At 47.2% G+C, this 15,779-nt stretch overlaps 1 protein-coding gene across 9 annotated transcripts in view; it reads right to left on the bottom strand.

Moving 5' to 3' along the window:
* The window catches only part of chl1b (cell adhesion molecule L1-like b), a 57,418-nt gene that overhangs the window by 29,238 nt on the left and 12,401 nt on the right, over positions 1 to 15,779 (bottom strand). Inside the window, exon 1 of one of the 9 annotated variants that reach the window (XM_031567246.2) lies at positions 1,841 to 1,989. The exons of the other annotated variants lie outside the window; for them this stretch is intronic. The gene's annotated coding sequence lies outside the window, so the exon portion shown is untranslated. Of the gene's footprint in view, positions 1 to 1,840; positions 1,990 to 15,779 lie in introns of those variants that run through there. 9 annotated transcript variants of the gene reach the window in all.

Here is a 15,779-nt window from a genome sequence, read left to right as displayed (position 1 = left end):
ATCCCGAAAATTGTTAACGACATAAATAAACAAACAAACAAATACATAACTGAATGAACCAGTTTCTCATAGGGTCGAGCAGCTCAAATTGAGACACCTGCTTCTTCTTAATCTATTCATGCAATCTGCTCAAATAAAGAAAAATGTCTTGGAAAGGATCATTTTTTTCTCGTTATAATGAGACGTCTACAATCGCTGCTGTGCCATTCTACTTTGAAGGCTTTGTTCATCTTCTTGAAATATGGAAGCCCACTGCGCGCATTATAGCACAGCAGGACCATAAACTGCACAAACAAATAAGACTGTTGGCGATTGCAAGCCTTTCACTTCCAGCGTGCATTCAAATCATGGGAAACTTTTCAGATATTCCTCTTAATTAGCGTTGGTGGGGGCTAAGAAACTGCAGACCATTTCAATTAAGCACAGGAGGATCCTTTCCTCAGAGGAAAGAAAAAACAACCTACAATGATCAGGAAGCACTTAAGGAACCAAACAACAGTCCAGCAACTCTGAAATCACACACATGATGCCAAGCCAGTGAGACAGACTGGGAGTGAGAACTGACAGGATGTCTCAACACGTCGTATTTAAACTGCCGACAAGGAAAAAAATGTATATGTGATTTTCCTCTGCCGGCGAGATAAGGTGAGGGACAATTCCCCCCTCTCTCGCTCTCTCCCTTCTTGCAGAAGCTCTTCTATCTCTTCTCTTTGAAGTCCTGAGTCCCAGAGGAGAGCAGTAAATCATATTAGACTGTGATCCTCTCTCAGTAGCCAGGAGCAGAATGGAATCAGAGGGAGGACTGCGAGGACAGGGATATTATTATTATTATGCCTGTGAACCGTCACAGCGTGTCCACTCACTGGACGTGACGGACACTGGCACCGTTTCTCGAGATGAAATTGTGCCTCCGCTGGACGTGATGGATGGCACTCATATTCTAGACCCTGCGCCGCGTGTCAGACTCTCAGATGGCAGTGAGAAGGGTTAACTTTGGAACTCGCAGGCGGCCAGACAGAAAACGATTTCTTACTTCCCCTTTCTAAAGAACACTCTTTTGCACTGTTGATCTGAGCACACACCCCCCATTCCCTTTTATGATGGATGCTGTGTATAACGTATGATGTATTTTGAACTTCCTGCATTCTTGGAGAACTCATCTGGACAGCCTCGTCTCTGTTTGACTGTGGTGTCTGAAACAGGCCACAGCTCTGTGCTTCCACCATCACTCAGATAACAAACCACTATTTCATTGAGGACTTCCTCTGGAGGCACGACAGAGACAAAGCAGATTACCAAAATACCCAAATTGCGAAAAAAAAAAACATGAACTGCGTCTCAATTAGAGAACAAAATATATGGATTCACGTATATGGAGTAGAGCACTACTGTCAGAGAGCAGATTCATATTTTGGAACATAAAAGCAAAGCACAAGATTTCAAATCAATCATCAATCAAGCAAATAACAGATATAAACCCATGCATGACAGGCATTATTCCTGCGCAATTCATCACGCGATTGAAAAAGTCCTTCCAAACTTCCCGGCCAAAGTTTTCGGAGGGGGGGGGATTTCAATGGCTAAGTGACTACTGAAAAGGAGTGGAGAGAAAATTAAGCCCATTCTTCACTTTAAACTCAATTCAGAATATTCAGCAGCTCCCTTTCCCTCGGGCTGGTCTCCCTTCCCTGAGACACGGCCCCTAAATCTGCCTGCAATGCCTCCTGCACGTGCACACACCATAACAATTACAAGCCCCACCAGATCAACATCACTCTGAACACTACTAACAGTAAAGAAGCTGGTTTGTTAACTTGACAGAAGAACACAGTGCACTTACAGGACAAGCTCTCATTATCTGTGCTGGTCCCGAGTGAGGCAAGAAAAAAGTCCCAAATCCAAAGGAGTAGAGGAGGAGGAGGAGGAGGAGGAGGAGGTGGAGAGCGAGAGTGGGAATCTGAGGGAATCCAGGGGACAGCTCTTAGTCGTAGGCTCTCTCGCAGTGTGTCCTATCACATGTGCGTAGAGCTGTGTTGGAGGCACGGCACAGACATATGTTGCCAAAGCTCTCTTCCTCTCTCTCTCTCTCTTCCTCTCTCTCTCTCTCTCTCTCTCTCTCTCTTCCTCTCTCTCTCTCTCCCTTGCTCGCCTTGCACACTTGGCAAAGAAGCTCATTAAGCCACTGACAATCATTCCGACAAAGCCAGATCTAAAGGCTATTCACTGGGTGTGTACAAAAGGCAGAGGAAGAGTGGGGGAATGCTGGACTGGCAGCTTCCCCAACCAGTCCCCCCCCCCCCCCACCCCCACCACCACCACCAACAACACCACCCACCCTGTCACCGGCATTCTGTGTGTGTGCAACACCACTCTTTTTGTGTTATTTGTTGGTGTTTAAATGCCAGAGCGCTCTGGATATAACAGCTACTGTACAGCTACACAGCATAGATGGAGCAGCTACGAGAGACTTAAGGAGGGTGGCAGTGCTGTGGTGGGCGAAGCCTTTGGTGCTGAACCACCGGTTTCAGTGAAATCCCCCCTCTGAGTGAGGTGGGGACAATCTGCTTAATTTCTCAAGCTAAAGTCCGGATAGCCTGTAAAGCGGTCTAAAAATAGGCTAGACCGTGCTGCTGTGTCTTATCCTGTTTCTAAATGTTTGTCTGATCTTTTTATCTCAGAATTGCACGTGTGTTCAGCGGCTTTTGTTTCAATACAAACAGACAGTCTAATTACCAGTCCGGCGTGTTAAGCGTGCCTGATTAACACCAGTTGGTGTGGGATGACACTGGTCCAAGCATGGGCAGATGGGGCCTGAGGAACTGGTGTCCATCTCACACTTCACTTCACCGGCCAACAGAGCAACCTAGTGGCAGGGCCAGACACAACAAAACCCACCACTACAGCCTCAGACACAGCCCACATTGCTCTCTGTCACACACACATACACACACACACACATATATACTCAAACATATACACATGCACACATATGCACCGACACACATACATACAAAGAAACATACACACATGCACACAAGCTGACACACACATGTATGCACACGCACACACCCACAAGCACACATACACAAACATATACACATGCACACAAGCTGAAACACACATACACACACATGCACATACACACCAAGGAAACGACCAAACGACCCCCCCCCCCCCAACCCCCCCCCCCCCCCCCCAAACCTCATCTAGCCCAGCCCAGCACTTCTCTCTAGGCTCTGGGGGGCGGGGGAGCTGGCGGGCGGGGATGATGTATGATGTGGACTAGGGTCTAAGACTGGGGCTTTAACTGGGAAGAATGGAGGAGAAAATGAAAGCAGGGGGAGGGGAGCAGGGCCATGCCAGAATTATGCTGATGTGTGCTCTAACGCTGCGGAGAGCTAGACCCAGTGCAAGACGTGTCCTGTTAACAGAGCCTCGTCCACATAGCACAACGCGTTTTTACCGTTAATGTCCAGTTTGTGCTGACACAGGAGCTCTTGGATCAACCGTCACTGCATATTTCGCGACGGTAGAATTAAGGACTTTGTACATAATGGGGCCAAGAACGGCCGTTAGTTGCAGTGAATGTTATTGCGTTTGCTGTACAGTGCAGATTATGCACATCATAAACATTGTAATTAGCTTTCCATCAAATCGAATCCATGAATGCATTTGCGCAGTTTGAAGGTCGTTAATTTCGTCCTCTGTGACCCTGAACCGATTAAAAGTGCACGGGCCCTGTGCGCGAGAGCACTCTAACTGGGTCACAGTCATTTACATGCAGCACTATAGAGCCCACAGGTTAGCCGGAATGCTCGCTATGCTAACCAAATGAGTGCTGGGCTAAAAACTGTGGTTTTGTATGAAGAACATGGAGCTCTTTTAATGATGCAAGTAGCTTTGCCAGAGACAGAGCCAGACCCTGAGTGGTGAGCACCCACACACATTTCCCCTTAAAGGCCCGGAGCTCTCTCTCTCTCTCTCTCTCTCTCTCTCTCTCTTCCTCTCTTCCTCTCTCTCACTTTGAGTGGAGGCAGGATGGACCTGCCATTATGGCTCGGACAAACAGTGGAAAGCCTTATGAACTTTACACAAACGCTTACTGCCGAGCACAGGGCCCCGGCTGCCCGGGGTGGGCGAGGGGTGAAGGGAAGGTAGCGGGGCACGGTGCCAGCGGGCGAGAGCTTAGTGTTCACGCACTCAGGCCTAACAAACCTGGCATTGTCCCGCTCGCTGCCCGGGAGGGGACAGGGGGCATTGGGGGATGACGCCAGCCCCCCCTTTCCTAAATCCTCTGACTCATTCACACCTCGTCCCTTTGCACACTCAAAGCGCCGGGGTACAACCTTGAGCACTTTCTTTTTTTCGGTGAAAAAAACAAACATTTAGTCGAAATTCAAGTAGACTGTGAACTGGAATGTATCGCTACAGGGTTTGAGCAGTAGTCCCTGCGAATAAAATAGCATGAACATGTTTTATGTAAGAAATTCCAGTCAAACGCATGAAATGAAAATCTTCCGCTACATTCTGTTTAAAACACACATGTATTATTTTCCCTGTCCAACGGAAACCAAAGAGAAAGCACGGGCCAGCTCAACGGTTCAACAAAAAAATAAACACTTGTACAGCGATTTCACTTGATTTGTCTGTGCTTTGATGGACACCCACAAGATGAGTTGTGTGGACACGTGATTGGCCCTGAGTCGGCCCAGCAAATTAAACGTGTCAGTGTGACACACTCGGACGAGAGACGGCTGAGTACGCACGACTTCCTCCAGGCAACGCGGGCCCAGAGAAGTGACCAGGGAAAATTGCACTGCCTGCAATTCTCTCCATTCAGCCCCCAGTCCACCCACCCTGTCCCTCAGTGCCACAGAGTGAAGGACAGGGAACAAGGTAGCACAGGTGGGCTGTCGTAGAGGAAATAACCCTCCAATAACCTTCAAAACAAAAGCACAACACTGCACGAGGAGATCACATGGGCCCGGCCAACTCCCACTCCCCTGTCAGCGTGATATATGCTCTGGCATTAAAGGGCTCCTCGAGGCCCGTTGGTATTGCCAGAGGAGTACGGTTCGGAAATCTCCCGGCTCGGGCGCAAAAGTAATGCCCTAAAACACGAGCATTCACTGATGTGGTCGCCAAGTGTTCTCTGGGTTGACTGCAAAGCGGAACCAATCCGCGGAGCAGTACCTCGACTTTCCAGTTAATTCATGACACATTTTGACTCACATCTCGTCGTTGTTCAGTCCTTGGCTCAATGTGGCTCAACACAGCTAATGAGCAGAGAAATCTGGTTGGGGGATTCAATGTGTTATTAACACCTTCTGGAAATATATCAGTGGCATAGTTGTGCTTGGGGAAACCTTCACCCCTGCATAAAATTATCATATAGCTTGTGGGCATTATATATAGGTGTTTCATGGATGCACAAGTCTTCCCCTTGCAGAGGAGTGAGCATGTTGCCATGGTGACAGAAGTGAGTACCCTCATCACCGCTCAGTTCATGTTTTTTTCTCCTCCCGTCGCGCTGCTTACGTGCAGAATGCAAGCGCAGTTGCTCATTTGACCGTGTTGTTTACATGATTAATTGAGCAGGTGTTTTGGTTCAAGAGCTCAGACGTCCACCGCATTTCCTGTAACGCGCCTTTATTCTGAATCCTGAGAGAGAGAGAGAGTGAGAGAGACACATAATGGCCCTGATATCTGATGGGTCCTCTACGTGAACTCTAACTGGGAACATATTTGCAGAGAAATACCGGCCACCTAATTGCCTGAATTTATATGCATTTCTCTATTATCCTTGACACTTTAATGGCCCTGAAATTGCTTCCAGATCCCAGTTTATAGGTGTGCTCAACACAGAAGACAAGATTTACCACAGTGTTTTAAAGCGTATATCACTAATTAAGCCTAAGGATAAAGTATTCAGCTGCATGCACAAATGTGACACTGCGCATACACTAGCTTGAGCAGTTTAAAATGATTTCTAGCATATCTGCCTTCCTTGTAGTTTCTGATGCCATAATGTTGAGAGTACGTTTCCTATTTGTAAACGGTGAGAGCAGTAAAAGCCTTAATTCTTCAGGCCATAAGGTAAAGAGGGCTACGGTTGGAGCCCTGTGAGGGCTTCCAGCACTCCCCCGTCAGGCAGCGCTCGCGCCGTGCCTCTCACAGATGGCGCACTCCGCGATCATGGCAGCCATCATGCGATCCGTCTTCATGATTAGCACCCCTACCCCCGGCCTCTCGCAAACAAACGTCTGTTGCACATACATCACCGGCTTGGATACTACCGCTTAGGCGGATGAAAGATAGCGGGGGGACCAACCACGAAAAAAAAAACACCACAACAACAACAGACTACTGCGAAATCTGTCTTGGATGCATGTTAAGTTAAGCGTGAAAAAGGGGATCAAAAATAAATAAAAAAACTCCCCAAGGCCAGACACAGACCAGCCCCACTGTGGATGGGCCTTTTTCCAACTCCTCTCATCTTGTCTGGGTAGTGTAACCTCCTTGACAAGTTCAGATGAGGGGTCTCCTTGAAGCCCACTTTAATCATGTGACCCTCTTGGAATCAATAAGCTATTTCCCCCAGGGTCACTGTCGACAAAAGAGTGTGTGTGTGTGTGTGTGTGGGGGGGGGTCCATCCTCCAGAGATATTTTGAGTGTGTACACAAGTGGATTGTGAGCACTGGACAAACAGAGGTTTGGGAGACAAATTCATTAAAAAGGAACCGAGCCAATCCTTCAGTCAAATGCGCTGGCATGGCAACCACGCCTCTGTAAATCTTTGGTGCCCATGCTTCAAACACACCGCAGTCCGCAAAGAGCCTGGAGGCCCGAGCACTTAGTACTAATCGGGCTTTGCCGGAAAAAAATAAAGCCGGGGACCACTCAATGGAAATTTAATAAGCAGATACCGCAGGCAAAGTGCCGGGCAGACCATCCTCATTTTTATCATCATCGTCGCACCAGGGCTCCATCCCACCTGTCAGACTGAAGAGTTCTATCATAAACCACTCCAGGCACTAACCCATATAGCCGACAGCCTCCATCAGAGCTTTCAATCTGATTTCCTACAAGAAAGATTAATGTTACTGAGAAGCTGACATGCTCTCTTCCTCCCCCTCTCTCTTCTTCTCTTTCTTTTTCTCCCTCCTTCCCTGTCACAAATTCTCTCTCTTTCTGCAGTCTCCTCCTCTCTCCTTCAGTGATAGCACACAGTGGCGCCTAATTTGGTTAACCAATCATCCACTGCCTTTTAAGGAGAACTTCAGTAAAGGGCTGCCTGTCCAGCGGTGAGATGGAAGGTCAGGACCCTGGGTTGCGCACTGCAATGCACTTCTAATCCGCCGCTGGAAAATGTCTCAGGATCCGTTGCACACGAGTGGCTGGTGCCTGATGAAGCTGAAGCCCACAAGCACAGGCACGGAACTGAGGGAGTAGGCATTGATATGCCAGTCACAGGAACGCACCCGTCTCACACAACACCCCAAGGTACATCTCCATCAAGACTGGCACTGGGGAGAGGTGCGCCGATGAGACAATGACTGTTTTGAGCCCCAGCTTCGAGGAATTAAATCTTGCCTTAACGAATAACTGCAGGCGAGATAAATATTACTGTTGATTCTCCTGTCAGTATTTCCCATAATTGTCATCGTAATCAGAGGATTTTGTAATGAGGTGAGAACACAATACAAACAAATGAATGGCTAAAACAAAAGAAATAAATTAGTGAAATCTATTTGAAATTCCTTCTTTGATTGTACCTTGTTGAGAATCACACCAGTTGGTTATTCTTACCCGTGGGCATGGAGCAGTGGTGGGAAAGAGGCCCTGTTAATGCTCACAAACAGCAATGTTTTATTCTCTTAAGCCAATTAGCCGGTATCAGGTAGATAATGCCTAAAGGCAGAATTTTAGAAGGGATAGTGGCAAACTGCATTACTATATAATTTCCCCCCTCTGGCTCACCTTGACTGACAGAGTAAATCAATTGCCTCCAGTCACAGGACCAACATGTGTACAGGTGTCCACATGTTTTTGAAAAATAAATGGAAATAGGGCCAAAAATATCCTTGAAAAGGTACACTCCTAGCCGACAGCAAGCAATTCACAGTTCCTCCCTGTGGTCCAACACCTTACCGCCTGGAGGGTCTAATTGTAGATGCAATCAAATGAGATCTTTCTCACGGATGTTTATGCACTTTTTTTTTGACACCCTGTGCACCCATGTGTGTGTACTGAAATATTCCATGGGAGCAGACAAGCCTGTATCTGCACCTGCAACTCACATCTGGTGTGTCTTTGAAGGCCAGGGGGCAAAAGTGGAGGCAATTTCCCGAAGGGCTGTTTGAGGGCTCGATCGTACAGCCACAGTGTGTCCACCCGTGCCCTTCTGGGGGGGGGTGTGCACTCTCCCTCTCTCTGTCTCTCTCACTGTTTTACTGCCCATCTGCTATTTCCCCTCACAAAAATACAACACCCTAAAAGTATTCAATGACATGTTTTATTGAATGACACAGGTGACCTAGTCAGGATTGCTATATGGCTTGGCCGTGTTCCAACACTCTTTGTCCTGACACAGATTCTACCTGAGCATGGGGCAGGGATTGTTCTCGGACTCATTTTACCGGTTCGTGCGAGCTGTATGGAATGATCTCACAGCACAATGCGAAGGGGGGGGGGATTTTTCTAGTGTCTGTGCATGAGAGTCTGCGCCACTTGAAAGAATACTTATCGAGATGAAACAAGCGTCTGATTCAGTCTGAAACTCAGCACATACACACCCGGGAAAGTTATCTTTCGGAGAGGCAGGGAGAGGACAGACATGGCTCTGAAAGGCCCCAGTGAAAAGGGGAGCTTTTGAAGAGACGCCTTTGTCAGAGTCACATCAAAAGGCCCAGCCTCGAAAGTGAATCGCTTTGCTTTGTGTTCCCAGCATATGGCTGCATGTTTGTTGCAGTACAGACACGGGCTGTGTTTCACACTGTGACGGATTTCCACCACAGTTTCAACATGCGAGACGCTTCATGAAGACGAGTTCCACAAAGAGGAAACATTTAGCAGTTTTCCAGGCTGAGTGTGGGCACTGATCACTTCACAGCCAAGAGAGCTTGTGTGTCTGAAAAGATGTACGCTAACAACTCATTTCTACGTCGATCTGCTTTTTCCTGCAAGTGCACAAAATGTACCTGCTATCGGGGCCTTTACCGGAGTCACTAAATAATTCACCACTATTGCCCAAAGAGAAGGGAGGAATCATAAATTCCACATTTGAGGCCCGAGGTTGGCATCTAGTTAGCGGCCTGTTCCGATCCAAGACAGAAGGTGGTGGGCTTACTGTAGACGCATTCTGGTGCCAACCCATTTCCTCCTGCACCAGATCGCCATCCATTATTTACAGTGGGTGGGGGTTGGGGGACCCCCAGGAACCCAACACTCATTTACAGCGAAGGGAACAGATGTGAGGATATTGATTTCTGAACAGGCCGTGTTCATAATGTAATTCCTCATTGAGCTGTGTTCTCGGAGCCCTCCGCTGAAGTGGCCCATGACATGACACATTGCATTAGTCCCTGGCCTTACCCATAATGCCGGAGTGTGAGTGAATGACTTGAAGAGGGTGCTGAGTGACGACAAGCATGGGGGAGGCTATTTCCCCCCTACTGCTGTGCAAACCAGACTTTGTTTGCCCCTACCTGCCCCCAACCCCTCCTGGGGTAACAGTTGTGTTGACAGACCTGAGGAATGACCACCATGCACACAACAACCCTTAACATGTTCCTAAACGCATTCTGCCCCGACAATGATAGCAGTTGGGCCCAATTTGAAAGGCGAGCTAAGTGCTTTGTAATCTCATCATGGGCTGCATTTGCCTAATCATGAAATCAGAGAGAGTGAGGGTCAGTGTGGTTTGTGTGTCATTAACCCTACTTTGCCATCTGTAGGATGTGTTCTACTCTGACTCATTCTCTCTCTTTGTTTTGTCCATCTCCAGTCGACTAGGTGCAAATGTAGAGCAAAATATTAGCATGTAATATTTTGTGCCAAAAGTCTCAGATGGAGCAATCTTACAACCAATCTGCAATTCAACTACATCGTGATTTTAACAATTAACTTGGCAACAAACGTTGTAAGTGGTGGAAGCTAAAGGCGTAACATTTCAAGCGACGTTTGACTTCACTGCTATGCTTGCTGTGCACATCTTAGCATTCTTGTTTGGTTGACTAGCCTGTGGCGTATCCACTCACAAAAAGCTCTCAAAAGATAAAAGGTGAAGCACTACATCGAGCAGAAAAAACAGTCAAAGCAAACACTGCCCAGCAATGGGGAAAGCTACTGGAAGTCGCACAGGTGGCGGGGTGCCTGCCACACTATCTGCTGTGAGAAATGGCAATGCAAAGTTTGTTTGCCTGCGGTAAGACCCTCAAATATTGGACTGGCTCCTGGGTGTGTTCAGGGAAGCTAGCTTTGAACAGCTGTTCCACTGAGTGTTTATGAATCGTAACACTCACTTGACACACCCTCAGCCACACACACACACACACACACACACATGCACACACATGCACAAACACACAGGCACTAACTTGACACACCCTCAGCCACACACACACACACACACACACACACACACACACAAACACACAGGTGCCCCACAGGCACACACACACACACACGCACACACATGCACACACACAGGCATACGCACAGGCATATACCTAGCACACACACAACCATATACAAACACACACACACAAGCACACGTACACACACACACACACACTCATAATAATAATAATAAATTCAGTTAGCCAGGAATCAGTGTTTTGTTCACAATCAAGGCAAAAATAAAACACCACACGCTTCAAAAAAAGAAAATAGGCTATGTCCCTGGATAGCATTCATAAAAATTCATTTATGCTAATGAGCAAGCTTTGAACATTTTATTTCTTTGAATGTAAGAATATTTTTGGGAACTCCCTTCGAAAGGATATACCTTATAAAATATCACAGAAAATTCTCTCACATCTTAATGTGCAGCGATTGAGCCTCATGTTAGCGAGCAAGGGAAGAGAGATCTCCCTGAACGGCTGGGTTTGGAGGAAGTGGCAAGGGACGAAAACTGAAGCCTCCTGAATTGAATGAAAAAACGGAATTCTCCACGGCACAGCCAGTGATGGCAGACTGTACTACTGCCTTTGTTCCAGTGACCCGTTTGGAGTCCGCTTGCTGTCTACTATGTAGCATGTTTCTCTGTCAGACCACAGCCAGGTCCTGCTACACCCAGATCAACACGCTAACACACACACACACACACACACACACTGTTACACATACACACCTGTGGTATATAGAGAGACACCTACGATGAGAGGGGGTTGGGATTTCCACACATGGAAAATCACAGCTAGTACAAGGCAGATAAAACTTTAAGCGCTTTCTGCTTCCGCTTCCCCGGGCTGGATGAAAATTCAATGTGTTTTTTTCTCTCTCTCGCTCTGTCTCTCTCTCTCTCTCTCTCTCTCTCTCTCTCTCTCTCTCCAAGCCGTAATGAGCTTAACCTTACATGCTACGATGCACTGTAATAGTGCATGCTATTGTTTGGAAACAGCGGGATAAATCCCCTGCGCATTCATACAAACACACATCGATCAAAGTTCCAGGCTGTCACCAAGCAGACCCCTCCTCTACCCCACTGACTGGGAGGATACTGAAATACTGAGAGAACAAGATGGTAACCTTACAGAGTGTAAGAGAGAGAGAAGGATAGAGAAAGAGAGAGAGAGATAGAGAGAGAGAGAGAGAGAGAGAGAGAGAGAGAGAGAGAGAAGGGTTCTTTGAGTACCGGTGAATTTGGGACACTCTCCCTGTGATCCTGAAGTCCCCCCCCCCAAAGCCACAAGCAGTTACAGCCTGGCCTCTCTTCAGATAAGGAAGTAATTACTTTTACTTGGCCTGCCGTGACTGGCCCCTCTTGCTCACTTATTAGCTTGCATGGCGTTGCTCCTCTCGCACACTAAGAGCGGGAGAGAGCAACACTGAGACAAAAAGGTGGAGACCAGGAGAAACTGGATTCCAGTTCCATCCACGGGATGCGCCAGGAGTCATAACAAAAGCACCTGTTTCGTTTGCCCCCACTACAGTCTCAGAGCCACGCAGATGGTCACAAAGCGCAGAGATGAGCCAGGGTTGTTATAGCGACGGAGACCAGACACACCGTCTACAGCACTGGCAAGCAGAGAAAGCGCCAATTTTGCGGGTCCCTGAAGAGAAGGATACATTATCTCTCAAATGTCAATGTTATGAGCAGAAATCCCAACCTACTAACCTATGCATACATAACGTTCATTTCTGTACAACACAGGACCCATTCATGGAAGCAGGGGGATTATCAATATGCTTAACTGCATTAATGAATAATTCACCACAGTCAGATTAGAAATAATTAAGTACCATGAGATGATGAGATATCCTAATAAAACAATGACTTAGGAGTTCTCCTGCAGTGCAGCACGTGTGTGTGTGTGTGTGTGTGTGTGTGTGTGTGTGTGTGTGTGTGTGTGTGTGTGTGTGTGTGTGTGTGTGTGTGTGTCTGTGCTTGTAAGTGTGTATGTGTGTGTGTGTGTTTCTGTGCTTGTAAGTGTGTATGTGTCTGTGTGTGTGTGTCTGTGCTTGTAAGTGTGTGTGTGTGTGTGTGTGTGTGTGTGTGTGTGTGTGTGTGTTTCTGTGCTTGTAAGTGTGTATGTGTCTGTGCCCGCATGCAGAATGCTCAGTCCAATCTTGGTGAGGCACGTCACCGCTCGCTCTCTCTCATTCCCCCGGCGAAGAGGAGGTCTTGTTTTTGGCCTCTTGCGTGCTGAAACCACACTGGTGTTTTCCGCGAGGCACGGAGCTGCCATCAGGCCACTCTGTGCTATGTCGTGACATGGGAACTCCAATAAAAAGTGTTAAGAGCCAGGGGCATTAGCATTTTGGAAGCGGCTGAATGCACATGTTTGTTCCTCTTCCTGTACCACCCTGAAAGACTCCATTAATAGGGAGGTTTAGAGATCGCTCAGCTTCGGTCATATTAACGTTGGGGTTGAAAAGGAGGCAAAGTTTGACAGTAAAAGTGAGTTTTCCTTGGAGATTTCTCTCTGTCTGTCTCTAATTGAGTGAGTTATGCACTCCTCCTTTTTCCATCAGTCAGTGTAGTTCCCTGGGAGATTGCTCTGGTTTCCGTGGTAATGGGGTCTTAAAGTTATGAAGGCAAAATAACTTTTTTTCCCCTTGCACTCTCTCTCCTCTCACAAATAAACTCTCAAATACTCCACCTAGAGATGATTAGAATGCAAACGGTGCGACACTTTGAAGCACAGACGCCAATGGGCCTCTCACTGCACACCATAGAAACCCTTGACTGAAAAGCGGAGGAAAAGGGGAAATAATTGGCCGATTTGTACTGAAAGCACACCTTGGAGGGGAACCATTCGATAAGGGGAGGAAACAATCTTCAGCTTTTGTCGTCCGTAAATAAACCCAACAAAAAGCCCTTGGGAATGGCAAATGCAATGTAAAAAAAAAAAATAATAGATGTTTTTGTATATGGTTTACACCAGCCAATACACGTGCATGACCCTAGCTAGAAAATCCCAGTATGCAGTGCTGTCCTTGCCTCTGGGGATTAATTAGTAATGGACAATCCTGTTGGAATGGTTGCCAACTCAAAATACAGGATATGGGGTTAAACCTGCCTTTCAGGATCACAGAGGTTAACAGATGGGGGGAAAGCGAAGCTATCAAAAGCGGGGCTTTCCACAGAGAGAGGACTTACACCTCGAATCCCCTCTCAGCAGAAAAACGCCGCGGCATTTGTTTGAGCTCCCATCTGAAACGTATTATCTCTCATTTTCACACCACACACCGAAAATGTGCAGTGTCACACGGGGGGTACTTAATGGATTTAATGCTGGGGTGGCGGGATGGGGGGGGCAGCTATAATAAGCAGGCTGGAATCTCTGTTTTGCGTCTGCTTGTCAGCGGCTCTCATGCCGCCCCGGCGCTGCCATTGATCTCAGATGCAAAGCTCACGCTGTGGCCACAGTAGGACCACTGGTCAGTGAGGGCCGTGCACTCTAATACTTTCTCTGATCCTCGATGGATTAGCCTGCATTTAACACTTGCTTTTTTATATCTCTAAAATCATATATAATCTTTAGGATTCGAGAGAGAAAGGGGAGGTGGTAAGACACTGCTAATGGCTTTCACCACTATTGATTTGCTCCGGTTGACATCAAAAGTGCATTTGTCTCTTGTGAGTGAAAGGCAACTCATCCAGAATGAGGAATCTGAGAGAGAGAGAGGGAGGAAAAAGGAGAACTGATCAAAACAAACATGGACTAGATTCGTGCTCATCAGAGAGCTCGTCAAAGAGGCTTGATCCATTTAGCTCTGGACACATTCCATTTGGAGATGTTGGCGGAGAGCGGGCTGGCTCGTGCTCCCCTCTCCATAAGCAGATTAAAACGCGATCTAGCAGGGCTCCCAGATTGACGGAGCGACAGGCTAGGCAACTGGTGGACACAGGGGAAAACCCTCCGACTAGATATCTAAACCCTGCAGATTTCCCCACCCAGTGTTTAAGCCATCATCATTGATCACTGAAATGTAAGCCTGCTTTTTTTTTCTCTCGTTTGTTTTTTTCTTTTTTCTTTTCTTTTCCTGTTCTTGCTTCTCTCTGGTGGTGGTGAACTTGAATTATTGATACACAACAAAAGCTGGGGAGAGTGAGACTGTGCGCCCGGCGCCTACAGCGCAGAGATGTAATATGCTGGACATGGCGCAGGCATGCTGCGGTGGTACAGATAAGAGGTAATGAGAAAATGCAATGCGTGCTACTCGCATTGACACAGATGAACACTGCCTCCTGTCAACGTGCGCACGGTGGGTGCACTTACACACACACACACACACACACACTGAAGACGGGCTCAACAGAGTGGAACCACCGGAATACACTTTAATTTTGTTTCTTTTAATGAGATAACACACTGGCACTCCATAGGGTAACCCCATTAAGATCACAGCACCAGCTCTCTACAGAAAAAAAACACACACACACATCATGTTGTGCATGGGTCAAAGCCAGTCGTGACTGTTCAGAGGTAAAACTATTGATCTGCATCAGATAGGCCAGCAAAGGGCCAGAGGGCCCATCATAATTAATGTCTCCCCACATGACAGACTATAATGAGACAGGGCTCAGACATGCAGGTGATTCATGAAGAGCCAAAGGGAAGTCACTTGTGGACTGTCACACAGGACATGAAAGCTGCATGGAGAAGAATGGCTGTAGTTTATTTGATCACTGTGGGTCGTTTGTCTTAATCCCAAGCGCGCACACAAAACATGCATGCATCTGCATAAAGCCAAAAGGGGAAGAACCTGATTGCCAAATGAGTGATTTAAGATACAACTTTGCAATCAAAGTCAGGCTGAATGCCCAAGCAGTAAACATTACACAGCTGGAATGACAATTATTGCTTGCCTTCACAGCTGCGAAGATATTTCAACCACTCTTTTCCTGCCTCGACACAATACCAAGTGTTCTGCTACGCACCTACAGACAGAATAAATAGATGACAAAAGAACGGTAATACGGACTAATGAGGCTTTGGTGATGAGGTGGGATGATGACCTCCTCTCTTCCCGAGCAGCAAAGTGTTAAATGGAATGGGTATTGATTTGCACACTGTCCATTTGTAGGCGGGAATGCCATTCTAGTGAA

This window comes from Clupea harengus, chromosome 5 (assembly GCF_900700415.2).
Source record: "Clupea harengus chromosome 5, Ch_v2.0.2, whole genome shotgun sequence".
In the NCBI taxonomy this organism is placed as follows: domain Eukaryota; kingdom Metazoa; phylum Chordata; class Actinopteri; order Clupeiformes; family Clupeidae; genus Clupea; species Clupea harengus.
The sequence above is the reverse complement of the archived record's forward strand: the minus strand, read 5'-3'. Positions and strand labels throughout refer to the sequence as shown.